The sequence below is a fragment of the Heterocephalus glaber genome, unplaced genomic scaffold (genome assembly GCF_053883595.1).
Source record: "Heterocephalus glaber isolate CG9 unplaced genomic scaffold, H.glaber_assembly_v1.0 deba00001564, whole genome shotgun sequence".
NCBI lineage: Eukaryota > Metazoa > Chordata > Mammalia > Rodentia > Bathyergidae > Heterocephalus > Heterocephalus glaber.
Window position 1 is genome coordinate 2,535,261 of NW_028258351.1, and position 19,396 is coordinate 2,554,656.

The 19,396-nt window shown below is 39.0% G+C and overlaps 1 protein-coding gene and 1 pseudogene across 15 annotated transcripts in view; both read right to left on the reverse strand.

Annotated features, from left to right (window-relative positions):
* Positions 1–19,396, reverse strand: part of Bcas3 (BCAS3 microtubule associated cell migration factor) — a 583,853-nt gene that overhangs the window by 116,492 nt on the left and 447,965 nt on the right. The window lies entirely within an intron of this gene.
* LOC106008208 (RNA-binding protein 7 pseudogene) lies at positions 10,282–11,058 on the reverse strand (annotated as a pseudogene).

The window sequence follows — 19,396 nt, forward strand, 5'->3', positions numbered from 1 at the left end:
CATTTGTTTATTTCCAAAGACACTTAGTTACCAATCACTCTGGAAATGTAAAAATTAACTTTCCTATCGTAAAAAGAGAAAGAAGAAAGAACCTTGCACTTGGAATTCTGGCTCTATAAGGAAAACATGAAGGGTCCCCTTTTGAATGTATCTCTGGCTGGAGATAATTCATGTTTGGCAGTAGATGAGTATGCGTGTGTGAGGACATTGTTTATTCTAGCCCTTGTGCAATTTACAAATTGAAACAAATAATAGTGGAGACATTTGCAACTATGGAAAAAGGGTGTTTACAAAGTGAAAGAAAATAGACTAAATAGGCTTAGATTACAGAAAATTCTAACATGGCATGGGATGGACTACATGACAGCAGAAGGTGCAAAGGGCTATGAGTCAGCCTTACTGTAGCAATTAGATCTTTAAAAAGATTTCCTAATTATGTGTCAGTTTCAGAAAACAGCATCTACATGTAAGGTCATCTCGGTAAACCCTGAGGACACAAGTCAGGAAAATTTTCCTAAGCCTCTTGTTTCATCTCTCCACTCCTAGATACAGCTTCTCAGATACCTGAGTCTTAACTGAACGTTAAATCATTCAAGCCTGAGGTGCTTCTCACACTTTCCTTTGGAAACTCATTCTCCTTTCCTGAACCTTTTCTCAGATGAAATTTCTCAGGTGAGATTTCTTGTGAGAAGTATGTTGGAAAGAAGACTGTCCTGTAAATATCCACACATTGCCATTTTCTTTGTCCACTACGGTGTGTGTGAGTGTGTGTGTGTGTGTGTGTGTGTGTGTTCTTCTTTGTAGCCATCTGTCTCCTTTACCTCTGCATAGGCTTCTTAGCATAGAATGTCATGTCTAACTTCCCAAGAGTAAAAGTGAGGTCAAATACTAAAACAGGATCTTGTATTAACATGGTTGTTGCAGAAGTGTTTATATGAAAAGCACCAAATTGTTTGTGAATGATCAAAAGAAGTGTGCCTAGAATAGGTATCATTTTAATGAAAGTATAGAAATGAATCTTGACTACAAAAGCTTTCAAATGGATTTTGTATTTTTATGAAAACAATAATCAAATAGCCATTCTTGTTAGTGACAAGGAAGTGACAAATTTTAGCATCCATGGAAGGTGACAGTAGGCTTTCACAAGATAAAGACCCTCATCGTTTTAGGAGGGAAAAGAATATTCCCCAGCTCAGTTAGCAAGAGAAGGTGTAAGTTCACAAGTATGTGACATAAAAAGGGTATAGTCAAAGGTCTTATTAGGATGAAGGTGAAGACCATGTTTGTTTAATTTTTCTTACACAGGGGCCAGGACAGCATCACACACCCAAACACTGGCAAATATACTACTCAGTAGAAAAAAGAGGGCAGTCGTTTTATATAGTAAGATCCTGGTGTTTCTTTATGACATGAGCTAGTTTCATTGAGTTTAGGCATGAATTGGCAAACTTTACTTAAAGTCAACATGAACTGTAGCAAGATAAGACTTACAGAAGCAGAAATTTGCTCTAAAATATTTTCCAAAGGGAATGTTGATTAGTCTCTTTTATTCCTTGTACACAAAATAAAAGAATGGAACAATTATTGAATACCTGTTATGTACCAGGCACTATACTTAATGATATACAAGACTTCATGTAACCCCTACAATATCCCAGTGAAGTAACTAATGTTAAATATCTTACATATAGTTAAACACCTCATAAAAATGAAAATAATATTGATAAATAGTGGAATTGAATCCTGGCATGTCTGCTTCCAAAGACCATATTCTTCCTTATACAAGGCACTTTCTATCAAACTTCTAATATCCCTTTTATATTTAAAAAATCTGACTATAATAACTACTTAGCTCTTTTTTTTTGGTTCAGATTTTTAAAAAATGTTTTAAATTTAAAAGAAATAAAGTATTACAGATCTAGCAGAAATACGTGTGCTTTTCTCTAGTAGTCCTATTTCTCCTGCTTTTCCAGTATGAAATCAGTCTTACCCCTCTGCAATCTATTTTTCTCTCAACATGTTTTTAAGTTTCATCCATGCTACTACATATAGGTCTAGTTCATTCATTTTTACTGCTATACAATAAATATGATAATTCTAATCTATTCTTTTGTTCATCTGCCATGAACATTATTAAATGAATCTTCTTATATACATAAGACAAGATTTTCTGTGTTCCTCACACCTAGGGGTAAAACTGCAAGACTAGAAAAACAGCAATGACTGACATTTAAATAATGCTTATTTTGTACTGACTATTACTCTAAGCACTTTATGTACATTTACTAATTTAATCTTTATAATAACCTTATGAGGATTCTGTTATTATCCTCATTTTCCAGATGGGGAGTAGTCTGGCTCTAAAATCTATGCAATTTTACCAGACATTGAAAATTACCTTCCAAAGGGGTTGCATCAATTCCATAGTTCTACAGAGTGTAAGTTTCCACATCCTTGCCAGTCCTTAGGGTCAGTGTTAAATTTCTGTCATCCTAATATGACATACTAGTTTTTCCTGTATGGTTAATCATTTGGCCCTAGCACAACTCACTGAATAGTCCATCTCTCAGCATTCGTTTGTAATATGTCACCTATGATGTTTCCAGATATATATGGATTTCGTTACACTCTGTCTCTCTAACAATACCATCCTGCCTTAATTACCATAGCTTTATATAAAACTCAGTGGAAAAAGCCCATATTGGAGATTCTCTCTTTCTAATTCTTATTCTTGTTTCTTGTTCCTATTTCATTGCCTTGGCCAGAACTTCCAGTACAATGTTGAAGAGAAGCAATATTAGTGAGTATCCTTGTCTTGTTCCTCTTAGCTTTTGCTTCATTAGGTTAAACCTCCCTAAATCGTAAGGTATAGCTAATTTAAACAATAAAGTTAAACCAATTCCTGTATATGTAACCATCAATTTGTGCACTAGAAATCATGAAGATGGTCACATCAAACAGCACATGATTTACTGTTTTTGCTTTTGAAACCTGGGGGGAAAACATGTAGAAAAGAAATAAACAGCTTTTTTTTTTTTTAAATGAATGTAATAACAGAAAAGTAATGAGGTTGGAAAACAGATGTGGACAAAGGGAAAGCTCATGCTACAGTGTGGCCCACACAATCTGGAAAGGAATGATAAAAAACTTTACAAGCTGTTTTGAGGCTTGAATTAAAAGGAGTAATCAAGCAAGGCTGACTTATAAAGGGTCAGGAGGTAGCATCCTGCAGCAGAGAATAAGCAGAACTCCTTTTCCTTAGCTGTCCCCTGCCCAGCTAAGTCTGGGAAGAAAGATTTTTCTTGGGTAGCAGCATTTCTGAACATAGTCTTGATTCAGTGTTTAATAACTGCCATCTAACCTCCTTTCCCTGCCCACCCGCTCCCCAGGGAGGTACTTCCCTAATGGTTTTTGCCCCTTTTTAGTCTGGTTTTAGTCTCTGGCTCTTTATATTTTGACGGGGGCACCTCAGTCTATTTCTATGACTTCCAGGCAAAATGTGTCAAATTAGATAAATGTGTTCAGTGCTGGTTTGGGAGCACACTCAGTCTTTAAATGATTTCTTCCCACACCCTCTTCACCATGTCTGCCTCCTAGGGTCAGTTAGAATGTGTATAAAATTCCAACTAAATCCCCACACAGTGTTGTTGTTGCTTAACTGTAACAGTACACATGTGGTAGAGCAACATCAAGATGTAAATGCAGCACACTGGTAAGCAGAAGATAAAGCCTGATCCTGTTTCCAAGGAGATTACTCAAAGATAATTTTCTTCTGCTTCTATGGGCACTGTTATTAGTACTATTTTATGGCAGAATTGTCAGACACTCATCAGTTTACCAAACTATGTTAGTCTGTACAAAGTGTCTCCCAAAGTAGTACTGTGAGAAATCAGTCTGCTGCAGTTGTCTGCCTCGGCTTCTGAAAGCTTTCAAACTCAACTACTGAAGTCCAGCCAGCATCTAATTTTACCCATAAGTTCTAGGAGAGAGTAAAGCCGGTGGGAAGATTACAGAGTTCCTTGAAGCTCTGACCTACAACAGGAAGAGAGTTGTCAGCCTTCATGTCTCTCACCCTAAATCCCAAAGAAAACAACAGTGGCAGGGCATTTTATAACACGTTCCCGTTGTAAAATTGCATATTTCAGAAACATGATGCTGGCTCCCTCATTTTCCATAGACCTCGTGTCGGTATAAACAGATGACCTTAAATTGAGTATTTTTACTTAAGCTTTTCAATTCCAATTTGTCTAATGTACTTGGGTTTCTTTGGATTTTCTTATAAAACTGTGGCCATCTACTGTTTTCAAATTGGCCAACGCCTCTACACATTCAGCTCTGATCACTGAATTAATGTCCTGGGATTCTCTGGTAATGTTAGTATGAAATACCACAGTGATTTCAGAGCTCCCCAGGCATTCTGAGCTTTCTCTAAACAGGGAGAAAACAGGGGTTTGAAGTTAAGTTTTGGCTTTGGTATTTGGTAACTGTTTAAACCTTGAGCAAGTTACTGAATTTCTCCAGTACTTATCTGTAAAATGGGTGTAACAATACCTATCTTAATGAACTGCTGTGAGGATTAGTGCCAATCTATGTTAAACAAACTGTACAATGCTTAACTAGTGGCCATTATTACTATCAACAGAAAGCACATCTACAGTTCTACTGTAAGATGTCTCAAAGTGACATTCCTTAGGCAAAGATGACCTCAGGTACCCCTAAAAGCACTAAGAAAGTCAGCCAACGAGAGCAGAAATGATAGCAAGTGGAAAAAAAAAAAAAAAGAAGAAGAAGAAATGATAGCAAGTGTCTGGTGTCTAGGGAGATCTCCATTATGTCCTGGGCCAGTGACAGACAACTGCCCACTCTAAGGCCCTGGAACCAGAACATGAGCCTCTACTTGCAAGTAGGCCGATGGAAAAGGGGGGTGGGCAAAGGAACCAGGAACCAGCTCTCATGTCTGGAAAACCTAAATGGGTTCACTACAATTTTTTTTTTTGTACCAGGGACTGAACTTGGGAACTTGAGCTTGTGAGGCAGGCTGGGGTACCCTCACTACTGAGCTAAATCTCCAGCCCCTTCATTACAATTCTTATGTTAACCAACTTGCTTTCTGGAGTCACAGCTCATTAGGTACCAATAACCTAAGAAAGGACCATGACTTAGACAAACTCAGCTTCTCCAGTGTTAAACAGGTCATCTGATGATATTCTCAGCCACTCTAGATAGGAACTGGAAATTACTGTGCTATCAGAGTTGGATTCTAATAAGAAAGAACAAAGCACAAACTATTTATTTCAAAGTTTTCCAATTCCCTTGAGAGGAAGAGAGATCAACACAGATTAGTTCTCTGAGATCTGTTTACTCTCCGCAGGCTCTTTCAAAATAATAAAGTAATAATAGTAACAACTGTACTAGTCTTACCTAACTCCATACCACTCTTCAGCACTGTACTAGAAGGAAACAATTTTCAAAGGGCTGGGATACTGAAAACCTCTTTCAGTAACCAATGGAGAATAACAACTTTAGTTCTGGCATCCAAACAAGCTGTTTAGAAGAAGAGAGAGGCTGTATAGACTTAGAACCTTGGGTTTAAGAAGGAAACTCATCTTTTAATCAGAAACGAAAAAAGCATCCCCAAGAGCTCAAGGCTCACTGCAATATCTGTCAGTTGAGAATGGATTAATAAAATTAAGAGGGATGGTGAAATCTTATCTTGGGGGAATTACAAATACAAACCTATATGTTAGAATAGGATGGGGAACGGTCAATTGTCAATATTAGCCAGTGTTCTGTGGTTCTTTCCCAAGTGACACCTGGCCTCCCAAATATATTACAGAGGTATATTCTAGACCCAATTATAGGATACGAACTTGCTAAGATTTATTATCAAAAAATTCCACTCTTTAGAAAACCATGGCATACGGAGTGAACATTAGTCTACTTATTTAATCCATTTTGTATTAAGAGCAAGGGAATATACAGGAGGACACTGCTGGAAGGAGGGCTCTTCAGAGGAAGGGGCCATTGTGCACAAAAATATAAAGGTGGGAAGGTAAAAAGCATGCTCAAGAGAATAAACAATTCAATTTGGTATGTACAGAGTTCATCTAAGGAAGAAGTAGGAGGTGAGGTAGAAAAGGTCAGTTTGAACCAAAGTGAAAATGAGAAGGGAAACTTCTGTTTATTGGATTCCTACTGATGCTAGGCACTGTGCTTGACCCATTTCATTTAATACCTGAAAGACTGATTTGGGGTTTGTTTGTCAGTTATGTGTGCACTGATGAAGAAATAGGCTGAGGACCACACATTTATTTCAGAGAAGAGTCATGCTTTGAATTATATTATTGATTCCAATCCCACTACACAATGCTACCTTAAACAAGATATTGAATGAATTTGCATTTCTATTATTTGAAAGTGGCAACATATCATGAAAGTTTTTGAGAAGAACAATTTTTTGACATGATCAAAACTTTTGCTCCTTTAGGATAATGACTTTTGGGGGCAATGGACATATTTCAGTTGAGAGGTGAGATGGCAAAAAAAGGTCTTGAAGAAATCACTTAGGACATGGATTGAATGTCTGAATTCTGATCTTTATTAGCAACTGATTTTTAGAGTTTCTCTAAACCTTGTCAGTAAAATGGAAATGACAATGTCTATCTCACAAGATTAGATTTAAAAGGAAAGAATGTGGATGGGAATGCTCTGTAACTATAAAGTAAAGCATAATATAAAATATTCAATCTTGGCTGGGGATTTAGCTCAATGGTTCTGCTGCCTGCCTCGCAAGCGCAAGGTCCCGAGTTTGATCCCTGGTATAAAAAAAAAAAAATTAAATCTTTTTTTTTTTAAGGTACTGGTGATTGAACTAGGCCTTTGCACTGAGATATCCCCAGCCCTTTTGAAATTTTTGTTTTTGTTTTTGTTTTTTTAAATTTTGAGACAGGATCTTGCTATGTCACTAAGTTGCCCCAGCTGACCCAAACTTGCAATCCTCCTCCTGCCTCAGCTTCCCAGAGTGCTGGGATTTCAGGCATGTGCCACTACATTTGGCCTGAATCCAAAAATTTTGATTTTGGTAAAGAAAATATCTCACAGAGAGCCTGAGTTCACCCCCAGCAATTCCAGAGCGAGCGACACATTTATGTCCAATTCTAAGGTCCACCCTTCGTTGGTAGGATGCAGGGCCTAGGCTTGAGTCTGAGATTTGGGTTCTTGTACCATGGAATACAAGTAGCCCAAAAGCTCTCAGATTCCATTTAAAATGATTATTTTTGTGTGTCCCTGTCTCCAGTTAACCTTCTGTATCCCACCCCTCTTCTAGCCTTGTGACTCAATTGTTTTAAAGGTAAGAAGTAAGCATCAGCCTTGAACATACAACATTCCATGGACAAAGGAATCTAAACCAAACAGAAAAGAAACTGCTTCTTGGCTTAAAGATGGAAGGACGATGACCTTTGTAGTCTGGTCCAGGTCAGGGTCACTTTGAAGGTTAAAAAAGGAAACCTCAGTTACATAAAATCACTGCCCATTTATCCTATGACTACCAACAGAAGTTGGCAACATATACTCACTGTGAAAGGATTTTTAAAGTGTCAGAAAATAAACAGCATATAATTATGACTAGAGTTTTGGAAAATAACTTCTAAGTTTGACCAGATTCAATTTTCAGGGGGTAAAAGGGATGGTGTAGTCTTTCCCATTCTTAAAATCCAGGAGTAAACTTGCATGCAGTAGGTTGGCACAAAAACCATCAAGGCCCCAAACCTCCTTAAGAATCAAACTCCATCCACTTAATAAAATAATAAGGTATCACTCACTGAACATCTAAACAAATCGCCAGGCTTTTACCACAAATAGCTCAGGGAAAAGAAAGCTGTGGTAAGGTTCTCCACATGAGAAATCCTTTAGTCTCCAAACCCTACACACAATATAGCTAAATGAAAGGAGTACATAAAAAGCTTCCAAAGAATGAGTGCTCTGATGGAAAAGCTTCACTCATACAGACATGGCACTTTAGCCAACTACCTAGATAGAGCCAAGAGGCCAAGTCTACTCTGATTTCAGGGCTCACACTGACTGAAGGATATGCACACTGTGGTTCCAGAGAAGGACAGAAAGACTTAAGGGGACTGAAGATGCTCAAAAGTCTCTGCCCCATTGGTAGTCACTGCCAGTTTCCTGTGATGCTTTCAAGACACTGTCAAATGAAGAAGATACATAGGAAACTGAAATGTGGACTATAAAGATGATATATTCTGGAGATCCTGAGGAGGTTTTTTAGGAAAGAAATTTAAGCACACTCATCCCAATTCTCTTCTTACCTTATTAGTGACCTTGAGGCCAGGAGTTACCTCTTGAGCTTTGGTTCTGCTCTTGGGCAAATCAGGAATAAGATAAGCTGGAATAGTATTTTTGACAAGCACCACAGAAGGAAAAACTCTGATATTTTCATCTGACTTTGGGTGGCGCTGAGGATAGAGACTGTTCCAATCTCTGGTAGCTCCAAAAAGAGCAACCTATGAAACTTCTATGAGTCATTGTATCTTGTCTGTGACAATACACACATCTTTGAAAATGTGTCTTAGTGCCTTCAGAACAAACTGAGATTAATAAAACCTAAGGCCCAAAGAGGAAGGTACCAGGAAAAGGAAAGTGAGATGATATAAAACAGGGCTGTTTCAATGTAGCCAAGCAATATCAGAATTTAACAACTTATAAGAAAAACAGCCCAAATGTTCTCATCGGAGATTGGGTGAAATTTAGAATTGATTTTTCTGGGTAAATAATGGTTTTGCTATTGTAGTACTAGTATTAGTAAGTATGAAAGACCTTTCCAGCAACTAAATACTATCATCATTGGCTATTTATAGCCGTATAAATTTCCTAATCTGAAACTTGATCAAACACTTTATTTATTTTTTTCCTTTATTAAAAAGTAACGGTACCAATGTTGTGATTAATATTTTAAAAGGATCCAAATTTTTCAAGGAATGAATTTTATAAACAATTCTGTCACGGAAGAGAAATAGTATCTTGATACATAAAAGTTTTAAGATTTAAAAATTTTAAAAGCAGAAAAATGTTAACATTAAATTCTTTCCGATATTCAAACAAAAATCAAGTTGTACAATCTCCGTGATCAAATGTGTCCTTAGGTAGTTAGAAAATGTTAAAAATTTCTAAAGTTTGATGGAGAGAGACAGCACACAAAGACTTCATGAACCTTTTTTCACCAAAAAGAATACTTTCAGTAAAACATTTTACCATTTTATCTGAGTATGCATTGATATTTTTGTTCCTCCTGAAAAAGGGACTTTACATTAATACTGTAATTTTCCATGTAAAAATATACATGTACAGATATTTCACATACAGATACTTAACTTCCCGAGTGGATAGTCATACATCAGACACGATTTAATGAAAAATTTCTCAAATTTTAGAATGAAATAGCATGTGTAGATTTATATTTGTATAGAGTAAAGCTACAAAGAACATCACATAGAACTTATACTTAAATTCTCTACGTTATCCAAAATGATTTATTCCCTAACAACCAATAACTTTCTGAAACTGGTAATAAAACAAGTCATTGAAAAATTATATATTCTAATTTATTAACAAAATACAGATAGCCATCTGAGACTAGACTATCAACTATTATATACATCACAACTGGATTTACTTAACACGAAATTTCCTGCAGTACAAAAAACTAAAATATTTGCTTTATAATACAACCAGGTCCGATCAAAGTATACAGGTATGTACAGATTTTAAAAATTTGTTACAGTAAAAGATACATTACCATTATAGCATTATAGCATGTGTCTTTTACTGTAAATTTTTTTTTCAAAATTTAAACATTGCATTTAAAAAAATCATACCTGGCATACAATCCACCTTTCTGAAGCTTTCTTTCTTTTTTTGGTACTGGGGATCGAACTCAGGTTCTTGCACTCGTGCAGCAGGCGGCAAAACCACTGAGCTAAATCCCCAGCCCTTTCTGAAGCTGTCTAAATGATTAGGAACTGTGGCATTTTCTTTTACATAAAACCCTTTCCTCTTCTTAAAACTCTGAGGTGAAAGGTTATTAATGAAATAAAACAGGAACCACAATTCTTCTCATTTCTGTATTAAACAGTAGCTGTAAGTTTTTTTAAAAAATGCGGCAATTTAAAAAGATGCTCTGTACAGTTTTTCAAAATATTGTCAGCTCAACTTAGTCAAAAAAGCCTCAAAAAACCCCATGAAACAATGTCCTTTTAATATTTGCTAGTGTTGAGATGAGTGTCATTTTCCATCTCTAGTACTGTCCCTTCTGTTACCATAATCATGGCTCGAGCCATCAGGATTCCTATCTTTACAGAGGAAATCTCTGCTTCCTCTGTAATGGTGGCCAGAACCATGCTCAGTGTAACGCTGTTCTCAGGTATAACGTCTATCTGCTAGGTAGGGATGAGAGCTGCAATTTTACACTGTGATGATCATGGTGTATTCTGCCCCTACTGGGAGCTTGAAGACTGGTTAAAAGTGTGATTATGTGATTGAACTGATGGTGAAAATCCTGATCGATCCACAGGCGCAGAACCAAATTTCCCACAATATGGCATCTGTCTCAAAACATTGTTCATCACTGCTTGTCTCTAATAATTTTCTGGAGAAGAGAATGATCTCTAAATTATCAGTGATGATCTGTGTCATGTTATCCACAGTCCTTTCATATCTGCTGTTAGGTGATATGGAGGTAGGGCTCGAAACTGACATCCTGTGAGGCATGACTACTTCCTGATCTAAACTGAACTTTGATGGGCCTTCCAAAAAGTTTGATTCCATTAAGCAGATTCATTGCATGAGGAACAGATAATTCATGTTTAAAATTCACAATGCAAATTGCTGTGGTTTACCATCCTTATCTTTTGGAATTTTTACCTTTATTACTGGCCCAGCGTGGTGGAACAGCTTGAAAAGCAGCTCCTCTGTCACTTTAGTTTCAAGGTTGCCCACAAAGAGGGTGCAATCTACCTCCATAGCCACTGCCCTCCCCCCCATGAAACACTTAGGAAAAGAGGAAAACTGACTTGACTATAAGGCAAAGGAGAGGTAAGAGCTCAAAGGAACAACAAATGAGGTATCAGCTAAGACAGTAATTTTAATTTCTAAACCAATGAGCCTTATATTAAGAAAGAAATGTGCTTGCCATAGTGGCTTAGCAGCCTGAGAGCAAGTTTTCTTGAGGGGCGCATTCTGTAAGGCCCTGCTGCGTTGAGCCAACAGCAGCCCAGCAGGGTTAAATCTCTTCAAGGCTTTAAACAAAAAACATCCACTTAACTTTTATAGAGGATTGTTCTCTAATAATACTCAAGGAAGGAGGCTGGCTCTCATGTTTTTTCCCTCAGGGTTGTCTCCATGCTGACTAAGGAACAAGGTCACTAGTGGGGTTTTAAATAGGATCCCACTGGGCCTGAGGTAGAAGAAAAGCTAAAGGATTTATGTCTTATAGGTATTATTACCTTAAGGCTCTTTCCCTCCAATGTTCCTTTTATATGTAAATTAGACAAGAGCTTTATTCAATGACCAAGTTATGCTGGCAAGGCTAAGCCAAGTCACCTTATCTTCTGAACCTCAGTCTTCGCATACGGAAACTGAGACTGAACTATATAATACAGACTTACTCAAGCATCTCTACAGTCTCTTCCAACTAAAAAGGTAAAACAAAATTAGGAAAGTAAAGTAAAACAACAACAATAATACCTCTGAACCTCTGCTCCTCAGCTGGACTCTGATGACAGGACTTGACAAAGCACTGGCCCAGGGTATTGGTGTCGTCATTCCCTTCACTCTCCCCTCTTGTGGTCCTGGCCTGATGGGCCTACTAAGGACAGACTCACACCATACAGCCTAAGGCCTGATTCCTGAGGGTGGCTCCTCAGGAAGCAAATGGAGAAATAAGAGTTGTAATAATGACAATGCGAATGGTAGTATAATGCTAATGGTACCATCATTCATGGTAACAGATAACACTGTTGAGCCTTTATTACATGCCAGGTACAATTAAATAATCAGTCCTTATAACAACTCTATGAAGTAGACACAGAAATCTCCACTTCACAGATGAAGGAACTAAGGCTGAGACAGAAGCAGTTAGGCAAGGAGTATGAGCAAATGGCACAGCAACAGATCACTGGCTGGTCATCCACAGGGAAGACCCCCCAGCAGTGCAGCTGGTCCCTATGGGCAGAAGAGAGCTCCTCAGACACAAGGCTTAACCCAGTGAGGTAGAAGCCAGCAGGGTTAGCAAACTGTGGAGAAACACAGACTCCATGGCTGGTTCTACCACTGAAGGAATAGGAGCGAGTCAGTTTCCTTGTCCATTGGACAAGGGCAAAGCATGAGATAACCTTTAAGGCCCTCTTCACCCCAACACTCTACATGAGGGACCGTGTTCCGTAAGGATTCAGCAACTGCTTAATTCTCAGGCCTTTTTTTTTTTTAATTCTTCATTTCTATTTTTAAAAAAATTGCATGTTCCCGTGGCCCCGGAATGCCTGCCTCCAGCCCCTCTGGAGCCCTGGGTTATGTGAAAGCGGCCGTGCCAAGCCGGTCCATGGGCGGGGCTGAATCTTCCTGGCTGGCTTGTGACATGTTCCTGACGTACTGTGTGGTCAAGGAGCTGGAACTGGGGGGGGCTGAACAAGGGCCAAGCCTTGCACTTCAGCTTCCTGACCTGGCAGCCATTCAGAGAGACCCTGCTAAGTGCTATTTCCTAAATACACTCTCTTTTCATAACAATCTTACCACATTGCTTTCCTTTACAAGCGCTCTTAAAAAAGGGAACTGGACTCCTTCTGGTTAATCTGCACAGACTACATTTGGAAACCATCAGAAACTGAACTCTAAACAAAACGTTATTAATGTGTTGTAATCTGCCCTCTATGTTGCAGATGAAAAGAAAATGTTTTATAGTTTCAGAGCATACATTTTAATTGCCTTTTAAGAGTGCATATACTTTTAGTACTTCATGTTATAAAACTGTAGTATCTGTTTCTTGATAACTGTTGAGTGATCTCAGCTATTTTTATTAGTTTTTTTCTTATCCTTTTCTCCCTTTCTCTCCTAAACTGCCACCCATGAAAAGTTCCTTTAGATCAACCTTGATATAAAGCTCACATATTTGGGATCTTCAGTATAAATAGCTTCTTTACAACCTCCACCTCACTATAAAACACGTGTCCCTGAAAATGAGTTCTATAAACAAAGATGGAGTGGGGGCTTTGTCTAATAACCCAGTATAGCTGGGAACCTAGAAGTCTAGCTTTTTCTCAGTTGCTATTGCTTTTTTATGGGGGCCAGATGACCTGCAGAGATCTGATGCTCTTGCTACTTTTCTCAACTGTACAGCCCTGTCCCAAGAGACTAATATATCAGTCATCAACCCGGAGGTTTTAAGGGCAGAGTCTTGGATGCACCAGGATCCAGTCTTCCCTCCCCCCTCCCCCCAGCAATGAATCCCAAGTTCATTAGAATCAGGCCTGGAGTTAACAGACTCTCCGCCAGCTTGTCCCTTGGCTGACAAATCCCTGGAAGGCCAGGTCACTCGAGAGAGTCTGTAGTGGTTAAAGCCTCCACTGTCTCACCTATGTGGACTAATAGTGCCCAGCTCTTTCTTACACCAGTGATGAAAGACTGGCTCACAGGAAGTGAAGGGTCTTTCTGGGCTAAGGATTTCTCTGGGGAGGGCCAGGGGGATGAAGGTATCTGATTATTGAAATTGTTAGCAAGGAGGAAACAGTGAAATTGGACATTGGTCTCCTGGGTGGTCTATGGTATTAGGTGCTCCCACTGATAGGAAGTACCACAATGGCAGCACAAATGATACAACCTTTCTGAGATTATTTAGCACTGAAACTGTTCAAAACCCAGATCCACAAAATCCGTGCAGATGATCTGCTTTACTATTCATTTTCAAGTAACAAAGTGGAAGCCGAAATGGGCTAATAACTTGCCCACAGCCTCATGGTCTGTAAGTATCCATGCCTCGACTTTGAAGACTGGTTTTTAGGTCTCTATACTGGCTCTTCATCACACCTACAACTTGTACATCAGTTAATCATCCACAAAATGCCCTTTAGCGCTCTGAAAATGGGAGGCTGTCCCTGTAATATCAGTTTATTTTCAGTGATAACCATCTTCCTTATCTCAAACATGAACTCAAATGTCTCTCACACTGTCTCCTATGCTTCCCTATAGCCTCCATGACTCACTGGTATTGTAGCTTGATACAGCACAGAGAGGTGCTCAGTTGCAATCCTAGATTCCTAGGCATTCTTTTAGGAAAAGCCATTCTCCTATTTCTCTTCTCAACCCAGACAATGTCTCAAGAAGTTTTCCAGGGGCCTATCAGGCCCTATTTTCACAATATATCAGAATGCACATGGTTTATAAATACTTGTTTATAAATCTTATGTTTAAAATGATTAGACTTTGTATTCTAAGTTAGATTTTCTTCCCTATCTTCCTTTTAGTAACCCTTTATTTCACATATGTGCTGAGGAGGACAAATGTACAAGAAACACTGCGGTCTTGTGTTTGTCAAACCACACACAATCATTAAGGCGAAGCTCTCCCTTGGGCCCAGGGTGTGGACTTTCCCTAAACTTCCCCCTAAAAGCCCCAAGGAAAGGCCCTTTTTCCCTATAGAAAAGCAAGGCCATTTCATAATCTTTTCTGGAAGGGCTACTGTTACTTACTATCTTGTTTTTGATCCTTTTCAATCCTACCTCATTCACTCTCTGATTCATAAACTTTGGGGCAGGTGACATTTTAATACCCTAGAAAATCATCTCAAAGAAAAGCTTTAAAAGCTTCAGACACGACTGGGTCATCATATTTTTATATTTTATGAGTTGATCAAATAGATATAGAAATTCTTTCTCCCTTTTGACAAATAATAGTTTGAAGGTAGGAATTATAAAAATATTGGGTAAAAGAGCAGCTACCTAAACATTCTTGAAAATAAATTTTGGTGCCATCAATTTACAAACTGTTATAAAGAATTCTCTTCTGAGATTTCTGAAACAATGCAGAAAGAATTTTTCCTTTGACTAGTTGAGGGAAAACTTGCATCCCGTAAGTTTGGGATTCGCTGTTTCTCCTACAAGAGTTTCTTTGGCCAGCTACAAAATTCTATGCTGGGAGACGAGAGCCCATCTCTGCTGCTGATACTGCTCTCCTTTTGATTTCAGCAATACCGTTTTTTGGGTGTGTTTCATGACCTTTTGTGCTAGCAAATATGTTTTTGGAGGATTAAAATTAACTTTTCTCATCCTAGTTTAAGGAGTGCTCTGGGAAAACACACACACACACACACACACACACACACACACACAACAAAAACAAAAAAAAACAAGGGATAGGCCAGAGTCAAATACCAGTCTAGCACTGCTGATATTACTTTCAAGATCTTTATTTTAAGAACAAATTTTTTCCAGGCATGGTGGTACCCGCCTATAATCCCAGTATTTGGGAGGCTGAGGCAGGAGGATTGCCAAGAGTTCCAGGCCAGCCTAGACTACATAGTGAGTCCCAGGCCAGCCTGGGCTACATAGTGAGTTCAAGGCCAGCTTGATTTACACAGCAATACCCTGTCTCAAAAAAAAAAAAGAGAGCGAGCGAGAACAAAGTTTTGTTGGTTATTAGAGAAGTAGGAAAGGTATATATTAATATAAACAAGGTACTCTTTATGATCAAAGAAGAATGAAGGTTTATGTTTTGTTTTGGTTTTTGGTTTTTTGAGATAGGGTCTTACTATGTAGTTCAGGCTGGCCTTGACTCATTATGTAGTCCAGGCTGGCCTCGAACTTGCAATCCTCCTGCCTCAGCCTTCAAAGTACTGGGATTACAGGCATGTACCACCAAGACTGGCTTAAAAATGAAGTTTTATGTTCCCAGTATTTGCCAAGTATACTACTTAAAGCTACTAGTAATGGCCAGATGTGTCAAAAGTGAATATACTGCTTCAAATTTCTTGATGCATAGATCTAAAATAGTCACTTGCCTTAAGTTCCTAAAATGAATCACATAGGATATTCCATGTAGGCTTGGTATCATATGTGACAGGAGTCTTAAAATGAGGCTATCAGGATCGGTCATCTGCCTGCGCAAAGCTGGCTAGTTAAATTCCCACAGTGACACACTTGTGGAATGACCATTCAGGACTGAGATCACTGCTACTTCCTCCCTGCTGAGGAAGCACAAACCAGGAAAATTCTCACCACATGCCCTCTGCTCTCTGATCTTATATCTTAGTCTTCCTTCCAAGCCTGAGGCTCCGTGGGAATTCTTGCCAGGCTGAGGCTAGATCCTCAACCTCTAGGATCTTTATAAGTTGTTTTCTTTGAAAGATCCTGGGAAATAGGCTGTAGTCATCATAGGAATGGCCCTTTAGAGTTCTTTTTTAAAAATGAAGTATCAACTACAACTCAAAATGTAATCCTTTTACCCAGGGACAAGGAACATAGAGAGAAATTATGGTAAATCATTCCATCCAACTCAGAAGCAAAATTAGGCCTTTCTTTAAGTGCTCTATTCTTCAGTCCCACCTACAAAAAAATGGATCAGAAGTGTTTCCCTCTGAAGCCTTGATTATGGAAAAGATCCGAGAAGTGCCCAGAAAGGAAAAAAGCTGTTCAAAAGAAGCTAACTCAAAAGAGATTTCCAAGTCAACATCCAAACTAAAGAGACGTGGAGAAATTCAGGAAAGCATCCTAACAAAACATCCCAACAAAGTACCCTAACTCCATTTTGCAAACCCACAATTGGTAGGAGCAAAGTTCCAATGTGACAGCCTTTTAAAGCAGCAAGTTGCAACCACAAGTGTGGTTGCTCTTCCAACACTATTTTCTTTGGGAAAATTATATGGGTGGATATAATTGAGCAAGCCCAAGAGGACTGTAGTTTACAAGTCCAGAGGCCTGGGAAGTAAGATACATAGAACCTAAGGCCGAGTGTGGGGGTGCAGGCTTGCAATCCTAGCACTTGCTTGCCTCCTGCTGAGGCAGGAAGACTGCCATGAGTTCAAGGCCAGCCTGGGCTACATAGTGAGTTCAAGGCCACCCTGAACTATATAGCCAGACCCTGTCTCAAAAAAAAAAAAAAAAAAATGCATGGAACCTAGAGTGGTTCCTGATGGTGGACGGGAGAAATCTAAGCTTACTGCACAAAGTAGCTAAAATCTCCAGCTACGGATCAGGTAGAGTATGTTGCTCTATATTTGTAAAACTGCTCAATAAAATTTTACTGCCAAGGCAAAAGGAGAAACATCTGCTCTAGTCAAGAGCAGCTGTGGTCAGCAATAAGGCAGCTGGCACATGGTCAATGCTGCTCTTGCTGGTAGGTGGTATTGTGGTCACCAGTAATTACTTTGGAGAATTTCATGGAGTCAAGGATAACTAAATGGACAAAGAACATTTTATTTTACTTTCTATCTTTAGTTCTGAAGCAGGAATCATGACATTTGTATAGAAATCAGAAGCCCAATGCAGTCTCTATTTTTTACAGCAGAAGTTTCTGCCTCAAACACTAGAAATCCATAATATAATTACTTTAAATAATATGTGCTTAACAAATGACCTTTTTACTCATTGTTTCTGACTGAACAGTTCCTGTAGATTGCATTAATTTTGTTTTGTTTTGTTTTTGGTACTGGGGATCAAACTTGGGACCCTGCACTTGCAAGGCAGGCAACAGAACCACTGAGCTAAATCCCCGGCCCTGCATTAGTTTTTAAATATTTCCCCTGTGAAAGATGTTATAGATGTTCTTTATACCATAAAGAAAATATGAAAATTATATTTAGCAAATCAATAAATGGTGCAAGTTGTTTCTTTATTTTTTTGTACCGGGGATCAAACTCCAGACCTTGTGCCTGCTGAGGCAGGCGGTGGAACCACTGAGCTAAATCCCCGGCCCAATGGTGCAAGTTTTTAAAAACTTTAGCTTCAAATTTGCACAGTATCTTCAAGGTTAATTCTACAGTGTGTGGGGAATGGAACGTAAATAAAAATCTGCTTAACGTATTCAGTTGTGATCATTTTCATGAAATGATGAATGTCAGAAAGTAGCAGTTAAATTAATATATACTGTACTTAAAAAATTAAACACTTGGGAAATAACCTTTTCAGCCACTGGAAATGACAAAGTATAAGGCATTTCAATCAAGTTAATTTCAGTATCAAAGCAATGCATTTGTCCCACCAGAAACGATACAAAAAAAAAAAAAAAACAAATTAAGCAAAATGGGTCTCCGAATGATGGGATAACATTAGGTTAAAGGAAAACTTCATGAGTGCTTGTCAATTAGGTTATTCCACACACACATTCTTAAAGGTGAAACTAGACATATTCATTTTAAATCATGCCAAGGCTGAATGATGTTGCATTAAAATGAAAGCATGGGCTGGGAGTAGAGCTCAGTGGCAGAAAGCTTGCCTAGCGCGCCGGAGGCCCAGGATTGATCTCCAACACACAAAGCAAAACAAAACCAAACACAAATGTCATAAAAGGAAAGTATGGCCTGCATTTGAAAAAAGAAAAGAGAATTCTCTTTTTGTTTTGTTTTGAGATGGGATCTTGCTATGTTGTTCAGGCTGGCCTTGAACTCCTAGGTTCAAGAGGTCCTGAACCTTCTGCCTCAGCCTCTCAGTAGCGGGAACTGCACCTGCTCAGAAATTCTCGTGTCAACCAAAACAGCTAAGCTGCAGTGCCTGATGAAATTCAGAGACACAGGCTCCCTGAGGCCATGCCAGGGAATCCACATCCAGAGTTTTTGCTCTGCTATCCCTAGGCTGCCCGGAATACTGAGGCTTCTAGAACACTTCTGGGGAGTTTGGGAAGTAGAAGGAGAGACCCAGGCGAACAAGTTCAATCCTCTGCTTCTTCTTTTTCTTTCTTTTTTTTTTTTGAGGTACTAGGATAGAACCTAGAGCTTCATGCATGCTAGGCAAGTGCTCTACCACTAAGCTACATCCTGCCCTCAATTCCAACCTATTTTAAATCTACTCCTGACTTGCCACCTCTAGAATGCCACCTTAGATGGCTCAGTTCTCCGGCTCTCCCCAGATAGAGAGAAGTGCTTGTCAGTGTGTGAGGCAGGCCATATCTGGGCACCGGAACACTATAGCCTTCTCCTTCACTGTGGGGCCATGGGTGGACACCTCAAGCCCGCAGAGTATCAGTGTTTTCTCCTGTCAGAGCAGGCAGACGCCCAAGTTTAACTTTGTTCTGACTCTACAAGGAACGTTCTCTGGATGCCGAAGAGCCACCCAGCTCCACGGCCCTCAGGACTTTGCAGAGGGCAAGAATTGTTGCAAAACAGTCTCCTGTTGACTAT